This window comes from Microtus oregoni, unplaced genomic scaffold (assembly GCF_018167655.1).
Source record: "Microtus oregoni isolate MIOR12 unplaced genomic scaffold, Mior012 000119F_ref0000445, whole genome shotgun sequence".
Classification (NCBI taxonomy): Eukaryota; Metazoa; Chordata; class Mammalia; order Rodentia; family Cricetidae; genus Microtus; species Microtus oregoni.
In genome coordinates, this window is record NW_024544748.1 from 1,680,247 (window position 1) to 1,694,798 (window position 14,552).

The window sequence follows — 14,552 nt, forward strand, 5'->3', positions numbered from 1 at the left end:
CCCAACCAGTAACTTAATATGATTATAACACTCAAGGCCCAAACTCATTCAAACATTTTACTTTCATCTCTTAATTGATTTAGAGTAGTTACCTAGATATAACATACATCATTGCTGATGTAAACCAATAGGAAGATTATTTCAAAATAGTAAATGAAAATAGATAAATTCAGATAGGAATCAAGTATATAGATTAAACAATTACATTATATATATATATAATGTATATCAAGTTCCATTAGCTGATAAGTGAACAAGGCAAGAAAATTTCATGACAGAGTAAGATTGGTAGAAATGATTAAGTTTCTTTAACATGACTTACGAAAGCCCAAAGGAATTAGAATATTAAAAACTGGTTGGAAGTGAGCTGGGGAAAAGGCAAGGAAGCTTTGCCTAAACTTTTCATGAAGGAATAATAAAATTTATACAGGGCCTTGACTCACCTGACAAATACAATTGCCTTTACTCTTCATTGTTTTTTTTTTCTAATGCCTCTTAAAATAAGCATGTCCAAAACCTTGTATCACCAAATTACTGGCAAAAATTGCAGAAATTCTTGGAAACAATGAAAATCAACTAGTACTACTACTATAATTATTAACATCTAGACAAATTAACAGATAAATAAGTAAAATTGATCACAAAAATGTCATGCTACAGAGCTGTCCTAGGAATGGATAGTTAGCGTCTTGAAGGCTATTTCAGGTATCTTGCTAGCTGCATATATGTTACAGGCATTGTGAACAATTTCTAGGAATGACTTATGAACGTTAAACACATTGCCTAGGAATTGTTTACAATTCCTGATTTAACATTCTTCTGCAAAAGAAATACAAGTTAACTTGATCATACACTGGCTTTAAGGTAGAAGGCAGTATTTCTGCAGGCCTGCTGTGTAATGGGAAAATTTACTTTTATGTATATAAAAAGACAATGGCTAAATAGTCATGCTGTTCACTTCAAAGACTCACTTGCAGAAGACTATGCATGAACAGACTAAAAATAGCTAAGAGCAAAGAAAAATTCCTTTCATTAAAATGAATTAATTGTATGACAGTCATAAATCCAAACATATAGTGCATAAATATTTCAATAATTGAATTAAGAATTTAAGTCTACATTTCTTTCTTTTCACTTTTTTGAATAAATTAGGTACTAGCAATGTTTGTTTTTAATAGATCAGGATTTGTACACTCAGATATGTACAGAACTGTCTGAAATAGTTCTTCTGAGGATATGTTCTGATGTTGCCATTGTTGAGAGTATTTTTGAAACCCTGCTCTGAGAACTGCCTTCTGAGCCAGCTTGTGAGACAATAACACAGTCACATTGGTTTTTGTCACATTTCAAAACTTACTTTCAACAAAGTAAGTACACAATTTGTATCAACTAGATTAATCTTAGAAATCAAAATGCAGTCACATTGTTACTAAAGCCCTGTCCCAGGCCTCCCTTATAATCTTTGCTCAGGATGGATGCAGAACAGTCCCTCACTCTCTACCCAAGTATCCTAAAAGGCATGTCCACTTGAGAAGGACTGACTAAAATTTGTTCCAAAAGTCCAGACTAAACTTTGCAATGAACTTTCATGGCATAGTATGTTTGGCCAGATTAGGTGGCTGAACTGTAAGCTTCACAACAGCAGTTCCATGCCTTATTGGTAGCACCTACAGCCGTGTTTTGGATGTTGTCATTGCACAATAAATACCTGTTGAATGGTAGGTGGGTGGATGTGGGGGAAGGTGCTAATGGATGTATGGATAGATGGAAAAACTTCCTTAAAGAGTTACTATGGATCGATCTTGGGATGTAGCTCTGTGATAGAACACTTGCCTAGCATACACAAGTCCCTGGTATCATATCCTCAGCATAGGAGTAAAATAAAATAGCTATCCTGGCACAGCAAGTATTAATGGAGGAGTGAAATACAAATGATAGCTATATGGAAAGTTTTAATTCTGGCAGTGGTGTGGGAAGTCCTGCATATGTGTTGCTTTTATTGGTTAATGAATAAAGCTGCTTTGACCTATGACAGGGCAGAATGGAGTAAGGTGGAGGAGATGCCATGTAGCCACCGAAGGAGACAGACAACCTGAAACCTTCCTGGTAAACCACAAGCCTCGTGGTAAAATATAAAATAATGGGAATGGGTTAATTTAAGGTGTAAGAGATATTTAATAAGAATCCTAAGCTAATAGGCCAAGCAGTGTTTTAATTAATATAGTTTCCGTGTGATTATTTGGGTCTGGGCAGCTAGGAAACAGACCAGCAGTCTCCACCTACATAACAGTGAGCCCAGGATATCACTGTTTGCCAGTACTTACAAAGATTCTGGTGGTGGCTACAGCATACATGGGGACTGTGAGCTGGGTAGCTTAGAGCCATTAAACGAAGCTAGCCCCTTGCCTCTTTGGGATCAGTTGCTTAGGCACATTCCATTCTCAGACTAGGCCTCTGATGCAGGTCAGCTTACCTGCAAACAAGTGCCACAGGGTAACTAGTAAAACACCATTATCTAAAGTGGCTCAAACTAGGTTACATAGCACACTTGTATCCCAGAGCTTTGGTCTGGGATAAGGAAAATAAACTGTCAGAACTCTGCACTGCTCTCTTTTCCTTCCTTTCAAGCTAGATGTCCTGAGTCTTAGTCCTTGGTGTGCTTACCTTCTCCATAGCCCAGAAAAACAAAGCTGAGGCCCTCTTCAGCTCCCCATCTGATTTTGGAATAGATCCTTTCCTAGAGACAGCAGCAGCAGCAGCTGCTGCTGCAGTGCTAGTAATATAAAGGTAGTAGTAACAGTAAATAGTAAAGTCCTGCAGGTGATAGTGTTGACAACAGAGCTGTACTGGCCAAGTGTTTAATCCATGGTATACACTATATATGTAACATTTTAGTTCTCTTGACAAAAGTAATGATTCAGCATTGTTGCCATTAGTTTTGCAGCTAAACAAAGTGAGCCTATGATAGGTTAAGACACCAAACTAGTCAGGGGTCAAAGCCTTCGCCTGCCTGACTCTAGTGCCAGAGAGTAAATCACAATAGCATGTTGCCTCTCAGCATTGTGTTCTCCCCTTGGACACATCCTTCCATGGCCAATAATAAAGATGCAAAAGAAAGCTAAACATACACCCTAGTTCAAGCCTAAAATGATTTGGATAATAGTAGCTGCAAAGCAACTGAATCCTACAGTCTGAACATCTGTTTTAAGACCTTGAGTGAGTATGTTTTTCTGGAATATCCCTTCAGAAATGCTTTTCTGAACATTTGTTCAAACAAGCTGAGGTCTGGACACCCTCTGATGCCTTTCTCGATTGGTTATGCGCCAAGTATGACATGATCTTCCGCATGTGGTTTGAGTTAGGTGCAAGTGTTGCACATGCCTGGGATACTGGGCAAGCCCACTAGAGCTTCCCCTGGATGCAGACAAGGCTGACTCCAGCAGGCCCACTGAAGGAGATGGTAGATCTGTGGTGACTGGGATGGAAGCACCAGTTGGATGGGTCACCCCATAACCCCCATTGAGCTGGGCCCTTTGCATTCCAGCAATTCTTTCCCCCTTCTGCCTGGATATTTAATTGTGTTTGGGACAATTTCCAAAATATCCAGTGGTCTTCTCAAGCTGTATGACTTGAGAGAGTTTCAGAGCACTGAGCCTGAAGGACTTGTTGCTATGGTCTGGCTTTCTTGCTGCAAACCACAGGGTCTCTACCTGCTGTGCCATGAGATCATTAGGGAATTGATCAATGTCTTTGGAAAGTGCCTCCTCATGCACATAACTGGAAGGGACTATAATCCCAGACAGTTTTACAGCTTTGGCAGGATGGAGGTATACACTGAGGATAGATTGAATGTCACCTCTTGGCCTGGGTTTGTGGGAGATGGCTGAAGAGCCCATCAGCAAATCTGCCATGTGGCCAAGTCCATGTGAGTGATGGAAACATGGCTGTGGGAAGAGGCCAAGGCCAGTAATGAAGGAGGAGACACTCAAACCTATGGGGAATCCCTGAATCCCCAACATCTGTGAGAAAGATCAGATGAGGCTTGGGGGTAAAAAGCAACAAGAAGGCATCCAGCAGTTCTAAGTGCACACAGAAAGAAGTAAAAAGATACCAGTCAGCTGTGGGCAGGGAGACCTACAGGTGTCGGGCCTGCTTGAACATTCAAGTTCAGAGACACCGCATACAGGGCAAGTGCTTCAAGACAAAAACACAATTCTTAATTAGGAGCAAGTGTTTCCTTATGTCACTATGAACTTCTGAAATTGCCTCCAAATATTCTTGAGAAAATAATCCATTCTTCCCTCTCAACGCAAAATGCATATGTACCCTGAAAATCACCTCTCCATATACTTAGTCTAACAATTCGGAGGAAGGAATACTAAAGGTTGTGTGTGTGTGTGTGTGTGTGTGTGTGTGTGTGTGTGTGTGTGTGTGTGTGTGTTTTGATTGATTGAGGTTTAGAGAAAATGAACCGGGTAAGAGTTAATCACACATTTGAGATGAGAAGTCATGAGGGTCTACTAAGGATGCTTTGTTGAAATGTGGAAGAGGTTGCCTATTGTGAGATGAAACTGTAAAGGAATAGTACCACAACTTGGCAACCAACTAGATTTATCAGGGTAATGGGAAAAAATGTAAATGCCATCTTTATCATTTTTAGTGATTGATAAGATGAAAGTACTGCCAGTCACAGGGACAGTGAATTCGGGAGAAGAACAAGTTTTGGCAAGAAGAGAAATGTGCTTAGGGTGCCAGACTGAGAACTATGACCCAGGAGGGAGGTCAAGACTAGAGACAGATGTCCAAGCAGCCATAGCTTACATGTTCTTTTACCTAAATCCAAACATGCTGGTTCCCATTCACTATCAGCACAGGCTGCAAACAATGGATATTTGAAACTTCTGTCTTTCTGCTTCTCCTGCTAATTTCCCCTGCTGCCCAGTTTCTTCTGCCCTCTATCTCTAGAATGTCACAATAGGGGAACATAACTTGTCTCTTCATCTATTGCAAGCAATAATAATACATATAAGATCTGTCTTGAAGAATGACTGACTCTATATTTCCAAACACATGTCATGTGTGAGTAACAGATGATCCCAACAGATTATATTAATCAGTTTCCATTTTCTTGGACGTTACTTACTTACACAGATGGAAAATTTGGTATGTATGAGAAAAACCTAGAAAGGAAGATAAGGTGAGTGCTACAGAGTTATGGTGACCATATTTTTTGAAACAAAAATTTGACACTGGTTCTTATTGAAAAACTTGCTGAAATCTTTTCTGGTTCAATGAGGCAATTTAGGAGATACAACTGAAACAATGAAAATTGCATTTCCCAAGACACTTCAATTGTTCCCTGGGAACAATAGGACAAAATACTTATTGTGGGAAATACACAGAGCAGAATACCAATAACATGATACATGTTGTGGTTTTGTGATTTAAAGATTTTTCTTTTATTCTTTTCATATTCTTTAACTTTCAGTCTAGATTTAACAGTCTGGGCACTTGCTCCTTCTCTAGAGAACTCAAGGGACCACAAATATACTGAAGGTCAGTGTATGAAGACACTTCAGAAATAAACTGATCTTTTGTTTGTTTCTGAGATAGAGTCTCATATATCCCAGGCTGTCCACAAACTCAAAATATAGCTGATGGTGACCTTGAACTTCTGATTCAAGATTTCCTCTACCACCCAAGAGCTAGAATTACAGACAGACATGTACCACCATGCTTTGTATAGGTGGTTTTGGTGATAGAAACTACTCTGCCGACTGAGCAATAGCATCAGCCTAAAACCACTCTTGACATTTTTTGAGATAGGGTCTTACTATGTATCCCTGGTTGTCCTGAAACTCACTTCATAGACTAGCCTCAACTCACAGAAATCCACCTGTCTCTTGAATGCTGGGATCAAAGGTATACACTACCACATCTAGCCTCCAAACACTTTTTTTAAGATACAAAGAAACTGAGATCCAAAACTATGAAATGGCTTGCCGAAGGTCAGAGCACAAGTCAAGGGCAGATCTAAGACTAGAATTTGGGTGCCTTATCGTGTCCTTATGAATATTCTTTTTCAAACACCAAGCTTCAATTTGGGGAGCAGCCTTTCTACTTCTTAATCTTTGCATTTTGTCCCTAACTTTTGCTTTGGAAATCCCTGGAGGAATGGGACCCACTATCAACAGGGCACAGCGCCAAAGTCAGAATAGCCATCATCTCAAGTCCCCTTGATATGCAGTAGCCCTCAACACACATTCCTCAGCATCTTTCTCTTTTCTCATCTGGAACATCCACATCTCCATTACACCAAGTATCTTCCTGTCAATGTGTACATAAAGGGAAACGGGTAGAACATGGGAACCTGTTATTCCCAGATGATTAAAGGTAAGACTTTTGCATATGTGTGTGCTGGACCGTTAGCACTTTCCACACATTTCTGAACATCGTTATGAGAACCAAGCATCTTGCTCAGGAACAAAGTTTTACTGCTGAGAGAAAATACAGTGCCGATTGTATCTCATTTCTTGAGTTTCCTAAACTCTTCCCTATGGTGAAGCAGAAAAGTCATATTATACCTGCGTATGTTCCAAGAAGTGAATTGCTCAAACCCCACACAAGAGAGCTCTATCATAGGACTTAGTACAGTGTGTGGCAGAAGCCTTATCCCTGGTCTTTATTCCTTCTATATGGATGACATAAATGGAATCCCATCATGCACAACTTCTCTATTATGTGAAGCAAGCTTCTACAATGCCATTAACCATGTGAGATACTTTAAAAGACTCCTCTGAGCCTCTGAGCTCCTGGGTGTCTGGAAGAAGGGCCTGTAAATAAGCCTTGTCTTTTAGCCCCGAGGCCTACTATATGTTCCAACAACTGAACTGCAAAGACACAAATAAGGAACTCAACTGAAGTAGGAAGTGTAACAGGAAATTAGACTGGAGAGGGAGGTTGGCACCAAAATGTGGAGGACTTCACATGAAACCTGTGGAACACACTCTCTCTGACATAGGCTATGAATATGTATCTTTGTGTCCTTCACAGAACAGAACACTTTCCATAGCAGGGTAGTTCTCCACGGCAAGTGAAAACTTTGAAAGCTATCCCCTCCTTAGTTCAGTGCCTGTACAAGAAGTTCTGAGTCTTTTAAAAAATATTTGACAAACTCATAGTTCCCAGGCACTCACTTCAATGTGTCGCAAGCAATTTCATTGAAGCATTGCATATACCTTGGGCCTGGGACCAAGTGCAAGAAATTTCATCCCATCAGAAAAATCATTGAGGCAGCTTAAGGTAATGGAAACTGGTGCTTTGGATTAAACCTGTCTCTTTCCATCTCTGTTTTTTGGTGCCTAGATAATGGCTATGAAGGAAAAAAGCTAGAAAGTGTATAGCTTGCATACTTTGGAATTAGCTTGGGAAGAAAGACAAAATGGAGAGAATAAGGAGATAACTCTATTCTATAACTCAGTTCCAAACTATGATCTAAAGAATAGTAAAAATAAAGTCTTTAAACCAATGGTGCGACACAGGTCAGAGTGTTCCATCATCACTACCCAAGCTTAGAATACTCTTCGGACTGAAATCTGGGACAATTCCTTTCTCTACATTCTCTCTGTAGTGTATTGCCAAATCAGGATTTGTCAGACCTTAGCCGTGATGTTGGAAATCAAATGCTAAAAACTAAAGAGAAATGAGTCCCAGGCATATAGTGTAAGTACCTATCCCAGTTTTAAATGCCTTGATGGTGGAAAGGGGGAAATAAGAATATCAAATACAGATGGCTTTACCATTTTCAAAGATCATTTGCTTCTAAGAAACATTTCCAATATTAAGGAAGAGTTAGATTAGACACCTTGGTATGTCACAACAAGATATCACAAATTGCGTGCTGTAAACAACACATTCATTATCTCACAGTTGTAGAGGCTGAAAACCCAAACTCTCTGTCAGGATTGGTTTCTGCTGAGGCTTCTTTTCCTGGCTTGGAGATAATCATCATCTTCTCACTGTGTCCTCAAATGGCCTTTCTTCTGTATTTGTGCAGAGAAAGAAGAAAGGGGGAGAAAAAGGGGGAGGTAGGGGCAAGGAGAGGAGAAGGGGAAGAGGGGGAGAGAGAGATCTGATGTCTCTTCTCTTCTTAAATAGATAGCAGTTCTACTAAATTAGGGTCACACTAATATAATCTCATTTAACCTTAATAACTTCCCTAAAACCCCTATTTCCAAATACAGTCACATCAGAACTAGGGCATCAAACTATGAATTTGGAGGAGAACACAATCCAATCTATAACAATACTGTAAAATGTATTTTTTTGTAGACAGTGTATCAGGTAATCCAGGTTGGCCTTGAAATCCTGACCCTCCATTCTAAACCTTCTGAGTACTTAGACTACAGGTGTGCACCTCCATGTCTAGCTTATTTGCTGAACTTTACTAAGAAGGACTGAAACTGAGAGGTTTTGTGATTTGCACATATCGGTAAGTAGCTGAGATCAAGACTAGAACTGTTAAGCCATGGCCCTGTAATTTTTCGGTTATACTATCTTGTCTTACTAAACGAATTAGGGCATACCCCTTCCGCTTTTGTTTTCTTTCTTATGAAGGTTATAGAGAATTGATATAGGTTCTTCTTCAGGGACTTTTGGTAAAATTCACTATGAATCCACCTTGATCTGATTCTTTCAAGATAATTCTTGAACTAAATATCTTAGTAGATACAGGCCTTTGCAAATAATCAATTCCCTTTGAGCTTTGGTAGACGGTCTTTTTAAATTAAACTTTTAGTTAGGCTAGATATTAAAGCGTTTTGTAGATTGTCTTTTGGGGAATGGTATATTTGTGGTTATGACATTTCCTTATTATCTACAAGATATAGCTTTGCCATCTCCTTACTTTCAGGTTACAGTCATTTATGACTTTTTCTTTCATATTTTTGCCTGAATTTTCTATTAGTATATATTAATTATACAAAGTAATATTCATTATTACATCTTTATATATAATATATATGAAGGGAAATATACTGTTGTTGAAATATTATATAAATGTCAACTAAATTTAGTTGATTGGTGGTCCTACTCAGTTTGACTACATTTTTGCTGATTTTCTGCCTACTGAATCTGTTAAGAATAGACTTCTTGTCTACAAGAGCTAGTTTCAGGACAGGCTTCAAAGCTACAGAGAAACCCTGTCTCAAAAAAAAAAACAGATTTAAGAAAAATCTTGAAACACAATGGCAGAATTGTCTACTTTTGAGTCTTGTTTTTTATAAACCACAATTACAATCAATGATTTTTTTAAAGATTTACTTTTATTACTTTTAATTATATATTAAATTAATTTTTGTATTTGTGCAGCCGTGTGTACATGAAGGCAGGTGCCTGTGGAGTCTGGAGAGGATGAATATTTCTAGAGCTGACGTTACAAGCAGTTGTGAGCTGCCTGATGTGTGTGCTGGGAACTGAAATTGGGTCCTCTCCAAGAGCAGCATATGCAGTTAACCACTGAACATCTCTCCAGTCCCCAACTGACTTTTAATTGGGAGTACTTAATCCAATTGATGTTGAAATCACCACTGATGGAGTTGGATTAGTATCTACCACATTTCTTACTATTTCTCCATTCCGTTTGTTTCCTTGCTCTTGGTCTCACTTTTCTTCTACTCCATTTCTGCCTTTAGTTAAGCATAATAGATGATTCCATTTTGTTTAATTTTTTTTTAGTATGTAAGCTATTTTTTTCTGCTTTTCTTACTTCTGGAGATATAACCCAGGGTATTGCACTAGCTATATCCCAGCCTCACAATTAGTGTTTGCTGTTGACATTATAACATAAATTCCTAACTGGTCAAACTCTATTTTCAATGAACACTGTACCATGTCACAAGTACTACAAATATCTTAGAATAATATTCCCAAATTATTCTTTTCATTTTTATAATACTGCTGTCATTCATTTCGCCTGTCTAATACAGTGTTGCTGTTCATCTATTAGAAAAAAATGAGAATAGCAATGAAAAAATTCTTTTGGTTTTTAGTGTATGAGAGAATAAGAAATATATATATATCAAAACTGCCTACACTTCACATAAACATGTACCTAATGGTAGAAGCCAGTTAAAGCATTCACACGAATTGATTACTGTGGCTTTGTTTTAAGTCCAAATAATTAGCTCTACCCATGTATACATTTCAAGACTCCATTCAATTTTTTGTGTTACCTATAGAATTTGACACATAGTAGGTATTCCACACATGGGAAATTTCTCTAAAAGGATTTTCATAATGAGTGGGGTAAATGTTATTATTCCTATGATCTATTCCATGTGTTTGGAAAGAGCAACATGCTTTGGAATGACCAAGAAAGGCTTCATGATGGGAGCTGAAACTGAATATTACCCTGAAGAATGGATAGGATTTGTATTTAATCAGAGGAAAATTAAATGGCATTCCAAGTTTTGGGCACAGCACAAACAAAACTGCAGAAACAGAATAAGAAAACACTCTTTCTACTGTTAAAAACAGCTATCCTGGGACATCTTTGTGACTTGAGATCTTAGAAGACATTGACAAAAACTATAGAACTGATTAAATATGGTTATAGAGGGAGTACACTCAGCTTTGAAGATACTAACTAAATAACAATGACTAAACCAAAAAAAACCTTTAATAGTTAAGCTGTACTTTAATAGTACACAATAGCTAAGCAGTACTTTAATAATACACAATAGTTAAGCAGTGTTCTCTGCTAGTGCTCAGTACTAGGTCTTAATTTTAAATTTAGGATAATACTTGGAGCATTATATGTACTATGAAATTCAAAATATTCGTTACTAGGTCTATAGCACATTAACTATGGAAATTAAACATAGAAAGATCTTGGTTGTTCTTTATTAAGAGGAGAACATAGACTTTAGAGAAATATCGACAGTGCATATTCTGCCTACTTGCTTTATCTTTTTTAATCCAAGTAAGTGCAAACACAAGAAGCATTCAATAAACCTTCTCTTCAAGTATAAAAAAATAATTTCAAAAAAGATTTCTTATAATATTTTGAGTCTTTCTATGAGCCCAGTTAAAGGCATATGTGTGAAGGAATTGGCTAACTGAAGTCCTAAGAGAGAAACCAGCTTCCATCCAGTGAAGTGTAGATCCTGGACACAAATTCATCTCTATCTAACTTTAAAAGACCACATTATTTAAGCAACGCCATATTTTCTCTTTCTAAAAAAAATTTTATTTATGTGCACTGGTGTTTTGCCTCTACGTATATATCTGTATGAGGATCTTGGGTACCTGGGAACTGGAATTACAGACAGTTGTAAGCTGCCATGTGGATGCTGGGAATTGAACCCAGGTCTTGTGGAAGAACAGCCAGTACTCTTAACTACTGAGCCATCTCTCCAGCTCCAACACCATACTTTCTCAAAAAAAGTTTAAAAATGGAATGACTTTTAATTGTGTCCCTGGAACTAGATCACTATCAGGAAAGGATATTACAGTTGTAATTCAAACATGGGGTTAAGAAGGTAGATAAACTCGATACTCAACTTCAGAGTCTCATGATCTAATCTAAATGTCTTAAGAACATGCTTTACTGTTGTGTAGAATAGATATGCAAACAGGCATACACTTATATATACACTAAACAACTGGATTTTTGCTTTCCAGAAAAATTCCCCACCATGTATCCTTCCTTTGAAATTTCGCTTCAGCTTCTCAAAGTTCTGGAATTTACTGGGCCAAAATGTTCTCACTTACAGGCTTCCTATTTTGAAAAAAGGTACTACTACCTATACCCAGGAATGCTAATCCTACAGAATTCTCTAGACAACATTCAAGTTGTCATGGATTCTCCACTGTAAAATGGCTGTCTGCTGAGTACTCTCGAATATATGGAATGGTGATGTATATCACTATAGGAAATTTGAAACACCACGAAGAAAAGTGGGCCATGTACTTGCAAATCAGATAAAAAAATGTCAAGGATTTCTCTGAGGTGCAAAATCGCTCGAATCTTACAATGTTGTTTTTGTTTAATATTCTTAGTAGTTTCCATTGGGTACTTTTAAAAAATATTGACTATTTACAACAGGGCAAATAGCATGCTGTGGTTGTAAAAGTACCTTTGGTACAACCTCTAAGATTCTCCTCTCATGCCAGCTTCAGCACATGCTGCCATTTCAGAGCTACAGGGATCAAATAAAGGGCAATAAAATGGACCTTCTGCTTTAGATAGCTGGGCAGAGATGAAGACAGCTTGAATCGGGCCTGAACTGCTGTCAAAACCAACATCGTGCTTCATCTCCCTTCCCTCCCACCTTCTGAGTTTAGAATCAGTCACCTGGAACTAGAATGACTATCAGAATCAAATTTTTACTCAGACAACAAGATAGAATTTAGGAATAGTTTCTAAAATGGCAACGAGATTTTGTTATTTGCTTAGCATAATCTAAGTCCAACATTCATGTTAGACTTCTTCAGAATTCTGTATTGGTTTCACTTCCTTTACTTATTAAGCCACAGAAACATTTTCTTTCTTTCTTCATCCCTTTCCCTATCAACCTCCATTTATCTCTCTCCCCTCCTTCTCAGATAGACCTACTAAGCTCCATTTGGTAATTAATTATGCATGAGAGGTGGGAACTACTTCTCCCCTAACAGACCATACATCAGTTTAGAAATTACAACTTGATAACTTGAGATTCCCCAGATACCAAAGGGCTATAAATAATTCTTTCAATTAAAAATACTCGTTCTCCATATATGTTCACTCCCTGTATTTTAACTGTCTTTATCCTCTTGCATGAAATCTTGGGATATGATGCAGCCTTTGCATCTAGAAGTCTGAAAAACTACTTAGGGTTAACAACCACCACTTGGCTATAAATTAAAGGCAAGTTGGAGTCACAAGTTTCAGGCCTGAGGTGAACGCCTTTGAACCAGGGCAAAATGAAAGCAGTTGTCCATAACCAGCAGCCTTTTCCAGTACTGAGCACGATTGAAAGGCTTCCAGGGAAGCCTTTGAACAGGTTTCTTTGAGGAGTCCTCCAAAGCCTTCCCAAAGGGCTATTACTAAGTCTAGATGGGGACTTCAGTTCTCTGTGTCCAGCTAAAATCCCTCTACTGAATATCAACTTGATATTAGAAAATAGATGAGCTTGACTCTTACCAGCTTTTAAAACTTCTAAGGACTCTGAATTATGTAGTGTGAAACCTATCTAGCAAGGATTTCAAAGCCAGAGGCATAAGGTCACAGATCTGGGCATCAGAAATAGGGTCTTACTCAATATGTGACTGATTATTTCCAACCACTCTGTATATTATGTTAAGAAGAAAAGAGCGAGCCATAAAAGTAGTTTAGCACAATTGTAAACAGTTAATTTACCAAGGGGTCAAAACGTTATTTGAAATAAGGAAGAAGTGGGAACAAATTTAAGTCCTCAGTCCTGAACTGCCAGTATGGGACTCGTTGTCAATGGAAATACTACATAGTGAATAACAACAACAAAACCTTCTTATTGAGCTTACTGTCTATTTTCAGTTTCTTCTAGGAATACAGGCAAATAAGACACATTTGTATGTTCTTAAGAAAGGCTTACATTCCAACAGGATAAATTTGACAAAACTGTATATAGGACAAGAAAAACACACTGATGACTGTGTTGCTATCTATGTGTTTGTAATGAATGTTACCCCAACTAAGCTGTGAAGTCTCTGAGGGTAGGTCTTTTATTTGTTACATAGAACAAAGATAGTAGGCACATAGATATCTTTGGATAGGTCAAGATAATAATAAATGAGAGTATCAAAGATTATCTAATAGAAAATCAGGAAAGGTTCAAAGTTGGAAGCATATTATCTCATTTTTCTTCAATCTGCTCTCTCTACTTAGAGTGAACTTTTCCTGAACATATAGTAAGATTACTACATTAGTTAAATGGCTCTGTATTGCCTCGGGGATAAGAACATAAATTTGTTATGAATAATACCAAGACAATCTATAATGAGCTCTATGCCTATTTCTCACCATAGGAGGGATCATACTACTGTAACAATGGTTTATTATCCATATGCACTACAAGTTCCTTGATGGTAAAAATTCCATCCCATTTGTCTGTATGAAACCAATTCTTAAAACAGTGTATGACAGTTACTACTAAATATGCAGTAGTATCTTCTAATGGCATCGGAATAATATTACTACATATTTAATTTTCCTCAGAATCTCTTTCATTTCATTTTGCCTCACAGACCTTGTAAAGATTGTCAAATAATTACATATATTTCTGTATGAGTCTATTAAACTCATCTTCTAGTCCTATCTATCTGACACCATAATTTATCTGCATGCATGTCTTCTCACTTAGAAAAATATTATTATGCATTACATAACTTCTGAGTTATTATACACCCTGGACTAAGTTGATACAAATAAGTAGTCTCAGGTATAAATATTGGGTTGAGCAAAGAAAGTAATTTTATAAAGGCAGACTCAGGGTTATAATGGTAATTATTATGAGCTGAGTATAGAGGCAGAC

General features: G+C 37.6%; 1 long non-coding RNA gene across 3 annotated transcripts in view; it reads right to left on the reverse strand.

Moving 5' to 3' along the window:
* The window catches only part of LOC121444287, a 62,666-nt gene that overhangs the window by 15,570 nt on the left and 32,544 nt on the right, over nt 1-14,552 (reverse strand). The window contains exon 4 of one of the 3 annotated variants that reach the window (XR_005973773.1): nt 7,928-8,042. The exons of 1 other annotated variant lie outside the window; for it this stretch is intronic. This is a non-coding gene — a long non-coding RNA (uncharacterized LOC121444287). Of the gene's footprint in view, nt 1-838; nt 8,043-14,552 lie in introns of those variants that run through there. One more of the 3 variants, XR_005973772.1, reaches the window with a different exon arrangement.